Here is a 16,424-nt window from a genome sequence, read left to right as displayed (position 1 = left end):
TTTGCATATACTCCTAGTCTAAATTGTCTATTTTTATACTATTACTAGATGCCTTAATCTTTGTTATTATCCTATCTAATATTTATTTTTATTTTGTAATGTGGAAAGAAACTGGAGCATTTTTATGATACCCATGCTTCAAGTGACTCTATGGCTAAAGCTTTTTTTTTGAAAAATGAAATGCTATAAAAACAAAATGTGATCTGTGCTTTGAGGTACATTTGCCAGTTTTGTGTTTGCTGGCAGTAATATGTGTGGCCTGTTAGCTCAGTTGGTAAGAGCGTGGTGCTAATAACGCCAAGGTCACGGGTTCGATCCCCGTATGGGCCATTTGATTTTCTTGAAGGACAAGAATGGAATAAGCTCATCGTGGAGTGCATGAATACTTGAAAACATCATAGACACATATATCACAAAATCTTTTCAAATACATATCAGAAGCCAGTGGGAGTGTCATCCTTTGGCTGATGAAGATTTTTCTCTACATGGCTCAGTGACTTTTGTCTCAAATCAAGCAATATGGCATAACTAAGATATGCAAGGGCAAATTAATCAGTTATATTGCTGCTCAAACATAGAGGGCACTAGGTGTTACTAGAAGAAGAAGAAGATATGTGCTCCCCTCTCATTAGTGCACACTGAAGTAAAAAAAATGGAGAATTTCTAAAGACCAGAGCACAAGTAATGGATCTCTGCATTCTTATTGCATCTTTTCTTATTTCCAAATATTTGACATACTTCTGATTTGATAAGTTTAAAAATGAGTTTAAACAAAGGACACCACTGAAGATGATGGAATTTATATGAATTTTAAATGAAGATTTGCAATACTCATACATTGAATGAAAATGGAGCTTTGAACAAAAGGAAAATAAACAATGTTAGCTCCCACGAGATATGAACTCAGATGACTAGATTCAAAGTCCAGGGTGCTAACAATTACACCATGGAACCCTCACCTGAGCAATGGCATCTACTGAAGTGCGCTCATCTTTTAAATGCAAAGAAAAGAAATTCAATACTTTATATATATTATTTCAAGTTTCTAATAAGCTCAGGGATGCAATAGGTATTATGTAGAATATTTGTCCAAACCCAATGATAATATATAAAAAGTAACCTATTTTTTAAAGGAGAAGATAGATACTAGAAACCTAAATGCCTAGGACCAATTTCAGTTGGAGCATCACCCCTTATGTTATCCTAGCATTGAATTGACAGTTTTTCTGTATTTCCATATTTGCATATAAGCCACTTACAATTGTTTCAAGCTTTATAACAGAGGACTGCCTTTTTTATAGACCAAGGATGAAAGTCTCTTGTGAGTTAAGTCTGATAATGACATCACAATTTGTAAATTAAGCTATAGTATGATTACAGAGTGTAGACTAAATAAAAAGTGCTTTCCTATGGATTGAAGTTTGTATTTTCTTAAGCTTTGCATTCCAAAATGGGCTAGCATTCTTTATTTCCAATGGGCACATTAAGCTACTTCCCCAATATATATTTTTTTGTGTTAAAAGTTATTCATACACAACTTGGTAAAACATACTAAATTTAATACATAATGGATTACATCCTGGGATTATCTTTTTCAACAATCTGTAAATTTACAATTAAAAATTGTGTATTAGATTTTTTAGATTGATTTTGCTTAGATTTGCATATACTCCTTGTCTAAATTGTCTATTTTTATACTATTAGTAGATGCCTTAATCTTTGTTATTATCCTATCTAATATTTATTTTTATTTTGTAATGTGGAAAGAAACTGGAGCATTTTTATGATACCCATGCTTCAAGTGACTCTATGGCTTAAGCTTTTTTTTTTAAAATGAAATGCTATAAAAACAAAATATGATCTGTGCTTTGAGGTACATTTGCCAGTTTTGTGTTTGCTGGCAGTAATATTTGTGGCCTGTTAGCTCAGTTGGTTAGAGCGTGGTGCTAATAACGCCAAGGTCACGGGTTCGATCCCCGTATGGGCCATTTGCTTTTCTTGATGGACAAGAATGGAATAAGCTCATCGTGGAGTGCATGAATACTTGATAACATCATAGACACATATATCACAAAATCTCTTCAAATACATATCAGAAGCCAGTGGGAGTGTCATCCTTTGGCTGATGAAGATTTTTCTCTACATGGCTCAGTGACTTTTGTCTCAAATCAAGCAATATGGCATAACTAAGATATGCAAGGGCAAATTAATCAGTTATTATATTGCTGCTCAAACATAGAGGGCACTAGGTGTTACTAGAATAAGAAGAAGATATGAGCTCTCCTCTCATTAGTGCACACTGAAGTAAAAAAAATGGAGAATTTCTAAAGACCAGAGCACAAGTAATGGATCTCTGCATTCTTATTGCATCTTTTCTTATTTCCAAATATTTGACATACTTCTGATTTGATAAGTTTAAAAATGAGTTTAAACAAAGGACACCACTGAAGATGATGGAATTTATATGAATTTTAAATGAAGATTTGCAATACTCATACATTGAATGAAAATGGAGCTTTGAACAAAAGGAAAATAAACAATGTTAGCTCCCACGAGATATGAACTCAGATTACTAGATTCAAAGTCCAGGGTGCTAACAATTACACCATGGAACCCTCACCTGAGCAATGGCATCTACTGAAGTGCACTCATCTTTTAAATGCAAAGAAAAGAAATTCAATACTTTATATATATTATTTCAAGTTTCTAATAAGCTCAGGGATGCAATAGGTATTATGTAGAATATTTGTCCAAACCCAATGATAATATATAAAAAGTAACCTATTTTTTAAAGGAGAAGATAGATACTAGAAACCTAAATGCCTAGGACCAATTTCAGTTGGAGCATCACCCCTTATGTTATCCTAGCATTGAATTGACAGTTTTTCTGTATTTCCATATTTGCATATCAGCCACTTACAATTGTTTCAAGCTTTATAACAGAGGACTGCCTTTTTTATAGACCAAGGATGAAAGTCTCTTGTGAGTTAAGTCTGATAATGACATCACAATTTGTAAATTAAGCTATAGTATGATTACAGAGTGTAGACTGAATAAAAAGTGCTTTCCTATGGATTGAAGTTTGTATTTTCTTAAGCTTTGCATTCCAAAATGGGCTAGCATTCTTTATTTCCAATGGGCACATTAAGCTACTTCCCCAATATATATTTTTTTGTGTTAAAAGTTATTCATACACAACTTGGTAAAACATACTAAATTTAATACATAATGGATTACATCCTGGGATTATCTTTTTCAACAATCTGTAAATTTACAATTAAAAATTGTGTATTAGATTTTTTAGATTGATTTTGCTTAGATTTGCATATACTCCTTGTCTAAATTGTCTATTTTTATACTATTAGTAGATGCCTTAATCTTTGTTATTATCCTATCTAATATTTATTTTTATTTTGTAATGTGGAAAGAAACTGGAGCATTTTTATGATACCCATGCTTCAAGTGACTCTATGGCTTAAGCTTTTTTTTTTAAAATGAAATGCTATAAAAACAAAATATGATCTGTGCTTTGAGGTACATTTGCCAGTTTTGTGTTTGCTGGCAGTAATATTTGTGGCCTGTTAGCTCAGTTGGTTAGAGCGTGGTGCTAATAACGCCAAGGTCATGGGTTCGATCCCCGTATGGGCCATTTGCTTTTCTTGATGGACAAGAATGGAATAAGCTCATCGTGGAGTGCATGAATACTTGATAACATCATAGACACATATATCACAAAATTTCTTCAAATACATATCAGAAGCCAGTGGGAGTGTCATCCTTTGGCTGATGAAGATTTTTCTCTACATGGCTCAGTGACTTTTGTCTCAAATCAAGCAATATGGCATAACTAAGATATGCAAGGGCAAATTAATCAGTTATTATATTGCTGCTCAAACATAGAGGGCACTAGGTGTTACTAGAATAAGAAGAAGATATGAGCTCTCCTCTCATTAGTGCACACTGAAGTAAAAAAAATGGAGAATTTCTAAAGACCAGAGCACAAGTAATGGATCTCTGCATTCTTATTGCATCTTTTCTTATTTCCAAATATTTGACATACTTCTGATTTGATAAGTTTAAAAATGAGTTTAAACAAAGGACACCACTGAAGATGATGGAATTTATATGAATTTTAAATGAAGATTTGCAATACTCATACATTGAATGAAAATGGAGCTTTGAACAAAAGGAAAATAAACAATGTTAGCTCCCACGAGATATGAACTCAGATTACTAGATTCAAAGTCCAGGGTGCTAACAATTACACCATGGAACCCTCACCTGAGCAATGGCATCTACTGAAGTGCACTCATCTTTTAAATGCAAAGAAAAGAAATTCAATACTTTATATATATTATTTCAAGTTTCTAATAAGCTCAGGGATGCAATAGGTATTATGTAGAATATTTGTCCAAACCCAATGATAATATATAAAAAGTAACCTATTTTTTAAAGGAGAAGATAGATACTAGAAACCTAAATGCCTAGGACCAATTTCAGTTGGAGCATCACCCCTTATGTTATCCTAGCATTGAATTGACAGTTTTTCTGTATTTCCATATTTGCATATCAGCCACTTACAATTGTTTCAAGCTTTATAACAGAGGACTGCCTTTTTTATAGACCAAGGATGAAAGTCTCTTGTGAGTTAAGTCTGATAATGACATCACAATTTGTAAATTAAGCTATAGTATGATTACAGAGTGTAGACTGAATAAAAAGTGCTTTCCTATGGATTGAAGTTTGTATTTTCTTAAGCTTTGCATTCCAAAATGGGCTAGCATTCTTTATTTCCAATGGGCACATTAAGCTACTTCCCCAATATATATTTTTTTGTGTTAAAAGTTATTCATACACAACTTGGTAAAACATACTAAATTTAATACATAATGGATTACATCCTGGGATTATCTTTTTCAACAATCTGTAAATTTACAATTAAAAATTGTGTATTAGATTTTTTAGATTGATTTTGCTTAGATTTGCATATACTCCTTGTCTAAATTGTCTATTTTTATACTATTACTAGATGCCTTAATCTTTGTTATTATCCTATCTAATATTTATTTTTATTTTGTAATGTGGAAAGAAACTGGAGCATTTTTATGATACCCATGCTTCAAGTGACTCTATGGCTTAAGCTTTTTTTTTAAAAATGAAATGCTATAAAAACAAAATATGATCTGTGCTTTGAGGTACATTTGCCAGTTTTGTGTTTGCTGGCAGTAATATTTGTGGCCTGTTAGCTCAGTTGGTTAGAGCGTGGTGCTAATAACGCCAAGGTCACGGGTTCGATCTAGAGATGAGCGGGTTCGGTTCCTCGGAATCCGAACCCGCCCGAACTTCATGTTTTTTTTCACGGGTCCGAGCGACTCGGATCTTCCCGCCTTGCTCGGTTAACCCGAGCGCGCCCGAACGTCATCATGACGCTGTCGGATTCTCGCGAGACTCGGATTCTATATAAGGAGCCGCGCGTCGCCGCCATTTTCACACGTGCATTGAGATTGATAGGGAGAGGACGTGGCTGGCGTCCTCTCCATTTAGATTAGAAGAGAGAGAGTGAGATTGATTTGAGACAGAGACACTTGATTTACTGGAGCTTAGGAGTACTGTAGAGAGTGCAGAGTTTAGTAGTGACTGACCACAGTGACCACCAGACAGTGCAGTTTTATTTAATATAATCCGTTCTCTGCCTGAAAAAAACGATACACAGTGACTCAGTCACATACCATATCTGTGTGCACTGCTCAGCCCAGTGTGCTGCATCATCTATGTATATATCTGACTGTGCTCACACAGCTTATAATTGTGGGGGAGACTGGGGAGCAGTGCCAGTTATAGGTTATAGCAGGAGCCAGGAGTACATATTATTAAAATTAAACAGTGCACACTTTTGCTGCAGGAGTGCCACTGCCAGTGTGACTGACCAGTGACCTGACCACACTGACCACCAGTATAGTTAGTAGTATACTATATTGTGATTGCCTGAAAAAGTTAAACACTCGTCGTGTGACTTGTGTGGTGTTTTTTTTTTTATTCTATAAAAAACTCATTCTGCTGACAGACAGTGTCCAGCAGGTCCGTCATTATATAATATATACCTGTCCGGCTGCAGTAGTGATATATATATATATTTTTTATATCATTATTTATCATCCAGTCGCAGCAGACACAGTACGGTAGTTCACGGCTGTAGCTACCTCTGTGTCGGCACTCGGCAGTCCATCCATAATTGTATACCACCTACCCGTGGTTTTTTTTTTCTTTCTTCTTTATACATACATACTACATCTCTTTATCAACCAGTCTATATTAGCAGCAGACACAGTACAATAGTCCACGGCTGTAGCTACCTCTGTGTCGGCACTCGGCAGTCCATCCATAATTGTATACCACCTACCCGTGGTTTTTTTTTCTTTCTTCTTTATACATACATACTACATCTCTTTATCAACCAGTCTATATTAGCAGCAGACACAGTACAGTACGGTAGTCCACGGCTGTAGCTACCTCTGTGTCGGCACTCGGCAGTCCGTCCATAATTGTATACCACCTACCCGTGGTTTTTTTTTCTTTCTTCTTTATACATACATACTACATCTCTTTATCAACCAGTCTATATTAGCAGCAGACACAGTACACTAGTCCACGGCTGTAGCTACCTCTGTGTTGGCACTCGGCAGTCCATCCATAATTGTATACCACCTACCCGTGGTTTTTTTTTCTTTCTTCTTTATACATACATACTACATCTCTTTATCAACCAGTCTATATTAGCAGCAGACACAGTACAGTACGGTAGTCCACGGCTGTAGCTACCTCTGTGTTGGCACTCGGCAGTCCGTCCATAATTGTATACCACCTACCCGTGGTTTTTTTTTCTTTCTTCTTTATACATACATACTACATCTCTTTATCAACCAGTCTATATTAGCAGCAGACACAGTACAGTAGTCCACGGCTGTAGCTACCTCTGTGTCGGCACTCGGCAGTCCATCCATAATTGTATACCACCTACCCGTGGTTTTTTTTTTCTTTCTTGTTTATACATACTACATCTCATTATCAACCAGTCTATATTAGCAGCAGACACAGTACGGTAGTCCACGGCTGTAGCTACCTCTGTGTCGGCACTTGGCAGTCCGTCCATAATTGTATACCACCTACCCGTGGTTTTTTTTTCTTTCTTCTTTATAAATACTACATCTCATTATCAACCAGTCTATATTAGCAGCAGACACAGTACGGTAGTCCACGGCTGTAGCTACCTCTGTGTCGGCACTCGGCAGTCCATCCATAATTGTATACCACCTACCCGTGGTTTTTTTTTCTTTCTTCTTTATACATACTACATCTCATTATCATCCAGTCTATATTAGCAGCAGACACAGTACAGTACGGTAGTCCACGGCTGTAGCTACCTCTGTGTCGGCACTCGGCAGTCCGTCCATAATTGTATACCACCTACCCGTGTTTTTTTTTTCTTTCTTCTTTATACATACTACATCTCATTATCAACCAGTCTATATTAGCAGCAGACACAGTACGGTAGTCCACGGCTGTAGCTACCTCTGTGTCGGCACTCGGCAGTCCGTCCATAATTGTATACCACCTACCCGTGGTTTTTTTTTCTTTCTTCTTTATACATACTACATCTCATTATCAACCAGTCTATATTAGCAGCAGACACAGTATGGTAGTCCACGGCTGTAGCTACCTCTGTGTCGGCACTCGGCAGTCCATCCATAATTGTATACCACCTACCCGTGGTTTTTTTTTCTTTCTTCTTTATACATACTACATCTCATTATCATCCAGTCTATATTAGCAGCAGACACAGTACAGTACGGTAGTCCACGGCTGTAGCTACCTCTGTGTCGGCACTCGGCAGTCCGTCCATAATTGTATACCACCTACCCGTGGTTTTTTTTTCTTTCTTCTTTATACATACATACTACATCTCTTTATCAACCAGTCTATATTAGCAGCAGACACAGTACAGTAGTCCACGGCTGTAGCTACCTCTGTGTCGGCACTCGGCAGTCCATCCATAATTGTATACCACCTACCCGTGGTTTTTTTTTTCTTTCTTCTTTATACATACTACATCTCATTATCAACCAGTCTATATTAGCAGCAGACACAGTACGGTAGTCCACGGCTGTAGCTACCTCTGTGTCGGCACTCGGCAGTCCGTCCATAATTGTATACCACCTACCCGTGGTTTTTTTTTCTTTCTTCTTTATACATACTACATCTCATTATCAACCAGTCTATATTAGCAGCAGACACAGTACGGTAGTCCACGGCTGTAGCTACCTCTGTGTCGGCACTCGGCAGTCCATCCATAATTGTATACCACCTACCCGTGGTTTTTTTTTCTTTCTTCTTTATACATACTACATCTCATTATCATCCAGTCTATATTAGCAGCAGACACAGTACAGTACGGTAGTCCACGGCTGTAGCTACCTCTGTGTCGGCACTCGGCAGTCCGTCCATAATTGTATACCACCTACCCGTGGTTTTTTTTTTCTTTCTTCTTTATACATACTACATCTCATTATCAACCAGTCTATATTAGCAGCAGACACAGTACGGTAGTCCACGGCTGTAGCTACCTCTGTGTCGGCACTCGGCAGTCCATCCATAATTGTATACCACCTACCCGTGGTTTTTTTTTCTTTCTTCTTTATACATACATACTACATCTCATTATCATCCAGTCTATATTAGCAGCAGACACAGTACAGTACAATAGTCCACGGCTGTAGCTACCTCTGTGTCGGCACTCGGCAGTCCATCCATAATTGTATACTAGTATCCATCCATCTCCATTGTTTACCTGAGGTGCCTTTTAGTTGTGCCTATTAAAATATGGAGAACAAAAATGTTGAGGTTCCAAAATTAGGGAAAGATCAAGATCCACTTCCACCTCGTGCTGAAGCTGCTGCCACTAGTCATGGCCGAGACGATGAAATGCCAGCAACGTCGTCTGCCAAGGCCGATGCCCAATGTCATAGTACAGAGCATGTCAAATCCAAAACACCAAATATCAGTAAAAAAAGGACTCCAAAACCTAAAATAAAATTGTCGGAGGAGAAGCGTAAACTTGCCAATATGCCATTTACCACACGGAGTGGCAAGGAACGGCTGAGGCCCTGGCCTATGTTCATGGCTAGTGGTTCAGCTTCACATGAGGATGGAAGCACTCAGCCTCTCGCTAGAAAACTGAAAAGACTCAAGCTGGCAAAAGCACCGCAAAGAACTGTGCGTTCTTCGAAATCCCAAATCCACAAGGAGAGTCCAATTGTGTCGGTTGCGATGCCTGACCTTCCCAACACTGGACGTGAAGAGCATGCGCCTTCCACCATTTGCACGCCCCCTGCAAGTGCTGGAAGGAGCACCCGCAGTCCAGTTCCTGATAGTCAGATTGAAGATGTCAGTGTTGAAGTACACCAGGATGAGGAGGATATGGGTGTTGCTGGCGCTGGGGAGGAAATTGACCAGGAGGATTCTGATGGTGAGGTGGTTTGTTTAAGTCAGGCACCCGGGGAGACACCTGTTGTCCGTGGGAGGAATATGGCCGTTGACATGCCTGGTGAAAATACCAAAAAAATCAGCTCTTCGGTGTGGAAGTATTTCACCAGAAATGCGGACAACATTTGTCAAGCCGTGTGTTCCCTTTGTCAAGCTGTAATAAGTAGGGGTAAGGACGTTAACCACCTCGGAACATCCTCCCTTATACGTCACCTGCAGCGCATTCATAATAAGTCAGTGACAAGTTCAAAAACTTTGGGCGACAGCGGAAGCAGTCCACTGACCAGTAAATCCCTTCCTCTTGTAACCAAGCTCACGCAAACCACCCCACCAACTCCCTCAGTGTCAATTTCCTCCTTCCCCAGGAATGCCAATAGTCCTGCAGGCCATGTCACTGGCAATTCTGACGAGTCCTCTCCTGCCTGGGATTCCTCCGATGCATCCTTGCGTGTAACGCCTACTGCTGCTGGCGCTGCTGTTGTTGCTGCTGGGAGTCGATGGTCATCCCAGAGGGGAAGTCGTAAGCCCACTTGTACTACTTCCAGTAAGCAATTGACTGTCCAACAGTCCTTTGCGAGGAAGATGAAATATCACAGCAGTCATCCTGCTGCAAAGCGGATAACTGAGGCCTTGACAACTATGTTGGTGTTAGACGTGCGTCCGGTATCCGCCGTTAGTTCACAGGGAACTAGACAATTTATTGAGGCAGTGTGCCCCCGTTACCAAATACCATCTAGGTTCCACTTCTGTAGGCAGGCGATACCGAGAATGTACACGGACGTCAGAAAAAGACTCACCAGTGTCCTAAAAAATGCAGTTGTACCCAATGTCCACTTAACCACGGACATGTGGACAAGTGGAGCAGGGCAGGGTCAGGACTATATGACTGTGACAGCCCACTGGGTAGATGTATGGACTCCCGCCGCAAGAACAGCAGCGGCGGCACCAGTAGCAGCATCTCGCAAACGCCAACTCTTTCCTAGGCAGGCTACGCTTTGTATCACCGCTTTCCAGAATACGCACACAGCTAAAAACCTCTTACGGCAACTGAGGAAGATCATCGCAGAATGGCTTACCCCAATTGGACTCTCCTGTGGATTTGTGGCATCGGACAACGCCAGCAATATTGTGTGTGCATTAAATATGGGCAAATTCCAGCACGTCCCATGTTTTGCACATACCTTGAATTTGGTGGTGCAGAATTTTTTAAAAAACGACAGGGGCGTGCAAGAGATGCTGTCGGTGGCCAGAAGAATTGCGGGACACTTTCGGCGTACAGGCACCACGTACAGAAGACTGGAGCACCACCAAAAACTACTGAACCTGCCCTGCCATCATCTGAAGCAAGAAGTGGTAACGAGGTGGAATTCAACCCTCTATATGCTTCAGAGGTTGGAGGAGCAGCAAAAGGCCATTCAAGCCTATACAATTGAGCACGATATAGGAGGTGGAATGCACCTGTCTCAAGTGCAGTGGAGAATGATTTCAACGTTGTGCAAGGTTCTGATGCCCTTTGAACTTGCCACACGTGAAGTCAGTTCAGACACTGCCAGCCTGAGTCAGGTCATTCCCCTCATCAGGCTTTTGCAGAAGAAGCTGGAGACATTGAAGAAGGAGCTAACACGGAGCGATTCCGCTAGGCATGTGGGACTTGTGGATGGAGCCCTTAATTCGCTTAACAAGGATTCACGGGTGGTCAATCTGTTGAAATCAGAGCACTACATTTTGGCCACCGTGCTCGATCCTAGATTTAAAACCTACCTTGGATCTCTCTTTCCGGCAGACACAAGTCTGCTGGGGTTGAAAGACCTGCTGGTGAGAAAATTGTCAAGTCAAGCGGAACGCGACCTGTCAACATCTCCTCCTTCACATTCTCCCGCAACTGGGGGTGCGAGGAAAAGGCTCAGAATTCCGAGCCCACCCGCTGGCGGTGATGCAGGGCAGTCTGGAGCGACTGCTGATGCTGACATCTGGTCCGGACTGAAGGACCTGACAACGATTACGGACATGTCGTCTACTGTCACTGCATATGATTCTCTCAACATTGAAAGAATGGTGGAGGATTATATGAGTGACCGCATCCAAGTAGGCACGTCACACAGTCCGTACTTATACTGGCAGGAAAAAGAGGCAATTTGGAGGCCCTTGCACAAACTGGCTTTATTCTACCTAAGTTGCCCTCCCACAAGTGTGTACTCCGAAAGAGTGTTTAGTGCCGCCGCTCACCTTGTCAGCAATCGGCGTACGAGGTTACATCCAGAAAATGTGGAGAAGATGATGTTCATTAAAATGAATTATAATCAATTCCTCCGCGGAGACATTGACCAGCAGCAATTGCCTCCACAAAGTACACAGGGAGCTGAGATGGTGGATTCCAGTGGGGACGAATTGATAATCTGTGAGGAGGGGGATGTACACGGTGATATATCGGAGGATGATGATGAGGTGGACATCTTGCCTCTGTAGAGCCAGTTTGTGCAAGGAGAGATTAATTGCTTCTTTTTTGGGGGGGTCCAAACCAACCCGTCATATCAGTCACAGTCGTGTGGCAGACCCTGTCACTGAAATGATGGGTTGGTTAAAGTGTGCATGTCCTGTTTATACAACATAAGGGTGGGTGGGAAGGCCCAAGGACAATTCCATCTTGCACCTCTTTTTTCTTTTCTTTTTCTTTGCGTCATGTGCTGTTTGGGGAGGGTTTTTTGGAAGGGCCATCCTGCGTGACACTGCAGTGCCACTCCTAGATGGGCCCGGTGTTTGTGTCGGCCACTAGGGTCGCTTATCTTACTCACACAGTCAGCTACCTCATTGCGCCTCTTTTTTTCTTTGCGTCATGTGCTGTTTGGGGAGGGTTTTTTGGAAGGGCCATCCTGCGTGACACTGCAGTGCCACTCCTAGATGGGCCCGGTGTTTGTGTCGGCCACTAGGGTCGCTTATCTTACTCACACAGTCAGCTACCTCATTGCGCCTCTTTTTTTCTTTGCGTCATGTGCTGTTTGGGGAGGGTTTTTTGGAAGGGCCATCCTGCGTGACACTGCAGTGCCACTCCTAGATGGGCCCGGTGTTTGTGTCGGCCACTAGGGTCGCTTATCTTACTCACACAGTCAGCTATCTCATTGCGCCTCTTTTTTTCTTTGCGTCATGTGTTGTTTGGGGAGGGTTTTTTGGAAGGGACATCCTGTGTGACACTGCAGTGCCACTCCTAGATGGGCCCGGTGTTTGTGTCGGTAACTAGGGTCGCTTATCTTACTCACACAGCTACCTCATTGCGCCTCTTTTTTTCTTTGCGTCATGTGCTGTTTGGGGAGGGTTTTTTGGAAGGGACATCCTGCGTGACACTGCAGTGCCACTCCTAGATGGGCCCGGTGTTTGTGTCGGCCACTAGGGTCGCTTATCTTACTCACACAGCGACCTCGGTGCAAATTTTAGGACTAAAAATAATATTGTGAGGTGTGAGGTATTCAGAATAAACTGAAAATGAGTGTAAATTATGGTTTTTGAGGTTAATAATACTTTGGGATCAAAATGACCCCCAAATTCTATGATTTCAGCTGTTTTTTAGGGTTTTTTGAAAAAAACACCCGAATCCAAAACACACCCGAATCCGACAAAAAAAATTCGGTGAGGTTTTGCCAAAACGCGGTCGAACCCAAAACACGGCCGCGGAACCGAACCCAAAACCAAAACACAAAACCCGAAAAATTTCCGGCGCTCATCTCTAGTTCGATCCCCGTATGGGCCATTTGCTTTTCTTGATGGACAAGAATGGAATAAGCTCATCGTGGAGTGCATGAATACTTGAAAACATCATAGACACATATATCACAAAATCTTTTCAAATACATATCAGAAGCCAGTGGGAGTGTCATCCTTTGGCTGATGAAGATTTTTCTCTACATGGCTCAGTGACTTTTGTCTCAAATCAAGCAATATGACATAACTAAGATATGCAAGGGCAAATTAATCAGTTATTATATTGCTGCTCAAACATAGAGGGCACTAGGTGTTACTAGAAGAAGAAGAAGAAGATATGTGCTCCCCTCTCATTAGTGCACACTGAAGTAAAAAAAATGGAGAATTTCTAAAGACCAGAGCACAAGTAGTGGATCTCTGCATTCTTATTGCATCTTTTCTTATTTCCAAATATTTGACATACTTCTGATTTGATAAGTTTAAAAATGAGTTTAAACAAAGGACACCACTGAAGATGATGGAATTTATATGAATTTTAAATGAAGATTTGCAATACTCATACATTGAATGAAAATGGAGCTTTGAACAAAAGGAAAATAAACAATGTTAGCTCCCACGAGATATGAACTCAGATTACTAGATTCAAAGTCCAGGGTGCTAACAATTACACCATGGAACCCTCACCTGAGCAATGGCATCTACTGAAGTGCGCTCATCTTTTAAATGCAAAGAAAAGAAATTCAATACTTTATATATATTATTTCAAGTTTCTAATAAGCTCAGGGATGCAATAGGTATTATGTAGAATATTTGTCCAAACCCAATGATAATATATAAAAAGTAACCTATTTTTTAAAGGAGAAGATAGATACTAGAAACCTAAATGCCTAGGACCAATTTCAGTTGGAGCATCACCCCTTATGTTATCCTAGCATTGAATTGACAGTTTTTCTGTATTTCCATATTTGCATATCAGCCACTTACAATTGTTTCAAGCTTTATAACAGAGGACTGCCTTTTTTATAGACCAAGGATGAAAGTCTCTTGTGAGTTAAGTCTGATAATGACATCACAATTTGCAAATTAAGCTATAGTATGATTACAGAGTGTAGGCTGAATAAAAAGTGCTTTCCTATGGATTGAAGTTTGTATTTTCTTAAGCTTTGCATTCCAAAATGGGCTAGCATTCTTTATTTCCAATGGGCACATTAAGCTACTTCCCCAATATATATTTTTTTGTGTTAAAAGTTATTCATACACAACTTGGTAAAACATACTAAATTTAATACATAATGGATTACATCCTGGGATTATCTTTTTCAACAATCTGTAAATTTACAATTAAAAATTGTGTATTAGATTTTTTAGATTGATTTTGCTTAGATTTGCATATACTCCTTGTCTAACTTGTCTATTTTTATACTATTAGTAGATGCCTTAATCTTTGTTATTATCCTATCTAATATTTATTTTTATTTTGTAATGTGGAAAGAAACTGGAGCATTTTTATGATACCCATGCTTCAAGGGACTCTATGGCTTAAGCTTTTTTTTTGAAAAATGAAATGCTATAAAAACAAAATATGATCTGTGCTTTGAGGTACATTTGCCAGTTTTGTGTTTGCTTGCAGTAACATCTGTGGCCGGTTAGCTCAGTTGGTTAGAGTGTGGTGCTAATAATGCCAAGGTCACGGGTTCGATCCCGTATGGGCCATTTGCTTTTCTTGATGGACAAGAATGGAATAAGCTCATCGGTGGAGTGCATGAATACTTGAAAACATCATAGACACATATATCACAAAATCTCTTCAAATACATATCAGAAGCCAGTGGGAGTGTTATCCTTTGGCTGATGAAGATTTTTCTCTACATGGCTCAGTGACTTTTGTCTCAAATCAAGCAATATGGCATAACTAAGATATGCAAGGGCAAATTAATCAGTTATTATATTGCTGCTCAAACATAGAGGGCACTAGGTGTTACTAGAATAAGAAGAAGATATGAGCTCTCCTCTCATTAGTGCACACTGAAGTAAAAAAAATGGAGAATTTCTAAAGACCAGAGCACAAGTAATGGATCTCTGCATTCTTATTGCATCTTTTCTTATTTCCAAATATTTGACATACTTCTGATTTGATAAGTTTAAAAATGAGTTTAAACAAAGGACACCACTGAAGATGATGGAATTTATATGAATTTTAAATGAAGATTTGCAATACTCATACATTGAATGAAAATGGAGCTTTGAACAAAAGGAAAATAAACAATGTTAGCTCCCACGAGATATGAACTCAGATTACTAGATTCAAAGTCCAGGGTGCTAACAATTACACCATGGAACCCTCACCTGAGCAATGGCATCTACTGAAGTGCACTCATCTTTTAAATGCAAAGAAAAGAAATTCAATACTTTATGTATATTATTTCAAGTTTCTAATAAGCTCAGGGATGCAATAGGTATTATGTAGAATATTTGTCCAAACCCAATGATAATATATAAAAAGTAACCTATTTTTTAAAGGAGAAGATAGATACTAGAAACCTAAATGCCTAGGACCAATTTCAGTTGGAGCATCACCCCTTATGTTATCCTAGCATTGAATTGACAGTTTTTCTGTATTTCCATATTTGCATATCAGCCACTTACAATTGTTTCAAGCTTTATAACAGAGGACTGCCTTTTTTATAGACCAAGGATGAAAGTCTCTTGTGAGTTAAGTCTGATAATGACATCACAATTTGTAAATTAAGCTATAGTATGATTACAGAGTGTAGACTGAATAAAAAGTGCTTTCCTATGGATTGAAGTTTGTATTTTCTTAAGCTTTGCATTCAAAAATGGGCTAGCATTCTTTATTTCCAATGGGCACATTAAGCTACTTCCCCAATATATATTTTTTTGTGTTAAAAGTTATTCATACACAACTTGGTAAAACATACTAAATTTAATACATAATGGATTACATCCTGGGATTATCTTTTTCAACAATCTGTAAATTTACAATTAAAAATTGTGTATTAGATTTTTTAGATTGATTTTGCTTAGATTTGCATATACTCCTAGTCTAAATTGTCTATTTTTATACTATTACTAGATGCCTTAATCTTTGTTATTATCCTATCTAATATTTATTTTTATTTTGTAATGTGGAAAGAAACTGGAGCATTTTTATGATACCCATGCTTCAAGTG

At 39.4% G+C, this 16,424-nt stretch overlaps 4 non-coding genes across 4 annotated transcripts; all 4 read left to right on the top strand.

Moving 5' to 3' along the window:
• Nucleotides 1-256: 256 nt before the first annotated feature.
• Nucleotides 257-330, top strand: TRNAI-AAU (transfer RNA isoleucine (anticodon AAU)). Its single transcript has one exon. It is a non-coding gene; the product is annotated as a tRNA-Ile (tRNA).
• A 1,584-nt stretch (nt 331-1,914) lies between these two features.
• TRNAI-AAU (transfer RNA isoleucine (anticodon AAU)) lies at nt 1,915-1,988 on the top strand. Its single transcript has one exon. It is a non-coding gene; the product is annotated as a tRNA-Ile (tRNA).
• Nucleotides 1,989-3,575: 1,587 nt separating this feature from the next.
• Nucleotides 3,576-3,649, top strand: TRNAI-AAU (transfer RNA isoleucine (anticodon AAU)). The gene has a single exon. It is a non-coding gene; the product is annotated as a tRNA-Ile (tRNA).
• An 11,224-nt stretch (nt 3,650-14,873) lies between these two features.
• TRNAI-AAU (transfer RNA isoleucine (anticodon AAU)) lies at nt 14,874-14,946 on the top strand. Its single transcript has one exon. It is a non-coding gene; the product is annotated as a tRNA-Ile (tRNA).
• Nucleotides 14,947-16,424: the final 1,478 nt, after the last annotated feature.

This window comes from Pseudophryne corroboree, chromosome 11 (genome assembly GCF_028390025.1).
Source record: "Pseudophryne corroboree isolate aPseCor3 chromosome 11, aPseCor3.hap2, whole genome shotgun sequence".
Classification (NCBI taxonomy): domain Eukaryota; kingdom Metazoa; phylum Chordata; class Amphibia; order Anura; family Myobatrachidae; genus Pseudophryne; species Pseudophryne corroboree.
The sequence above is the reverse complement of the archived record's forward strand: the minus strand, read 5'-3'. Positions and strand labels throughout refer to the sequence as shown.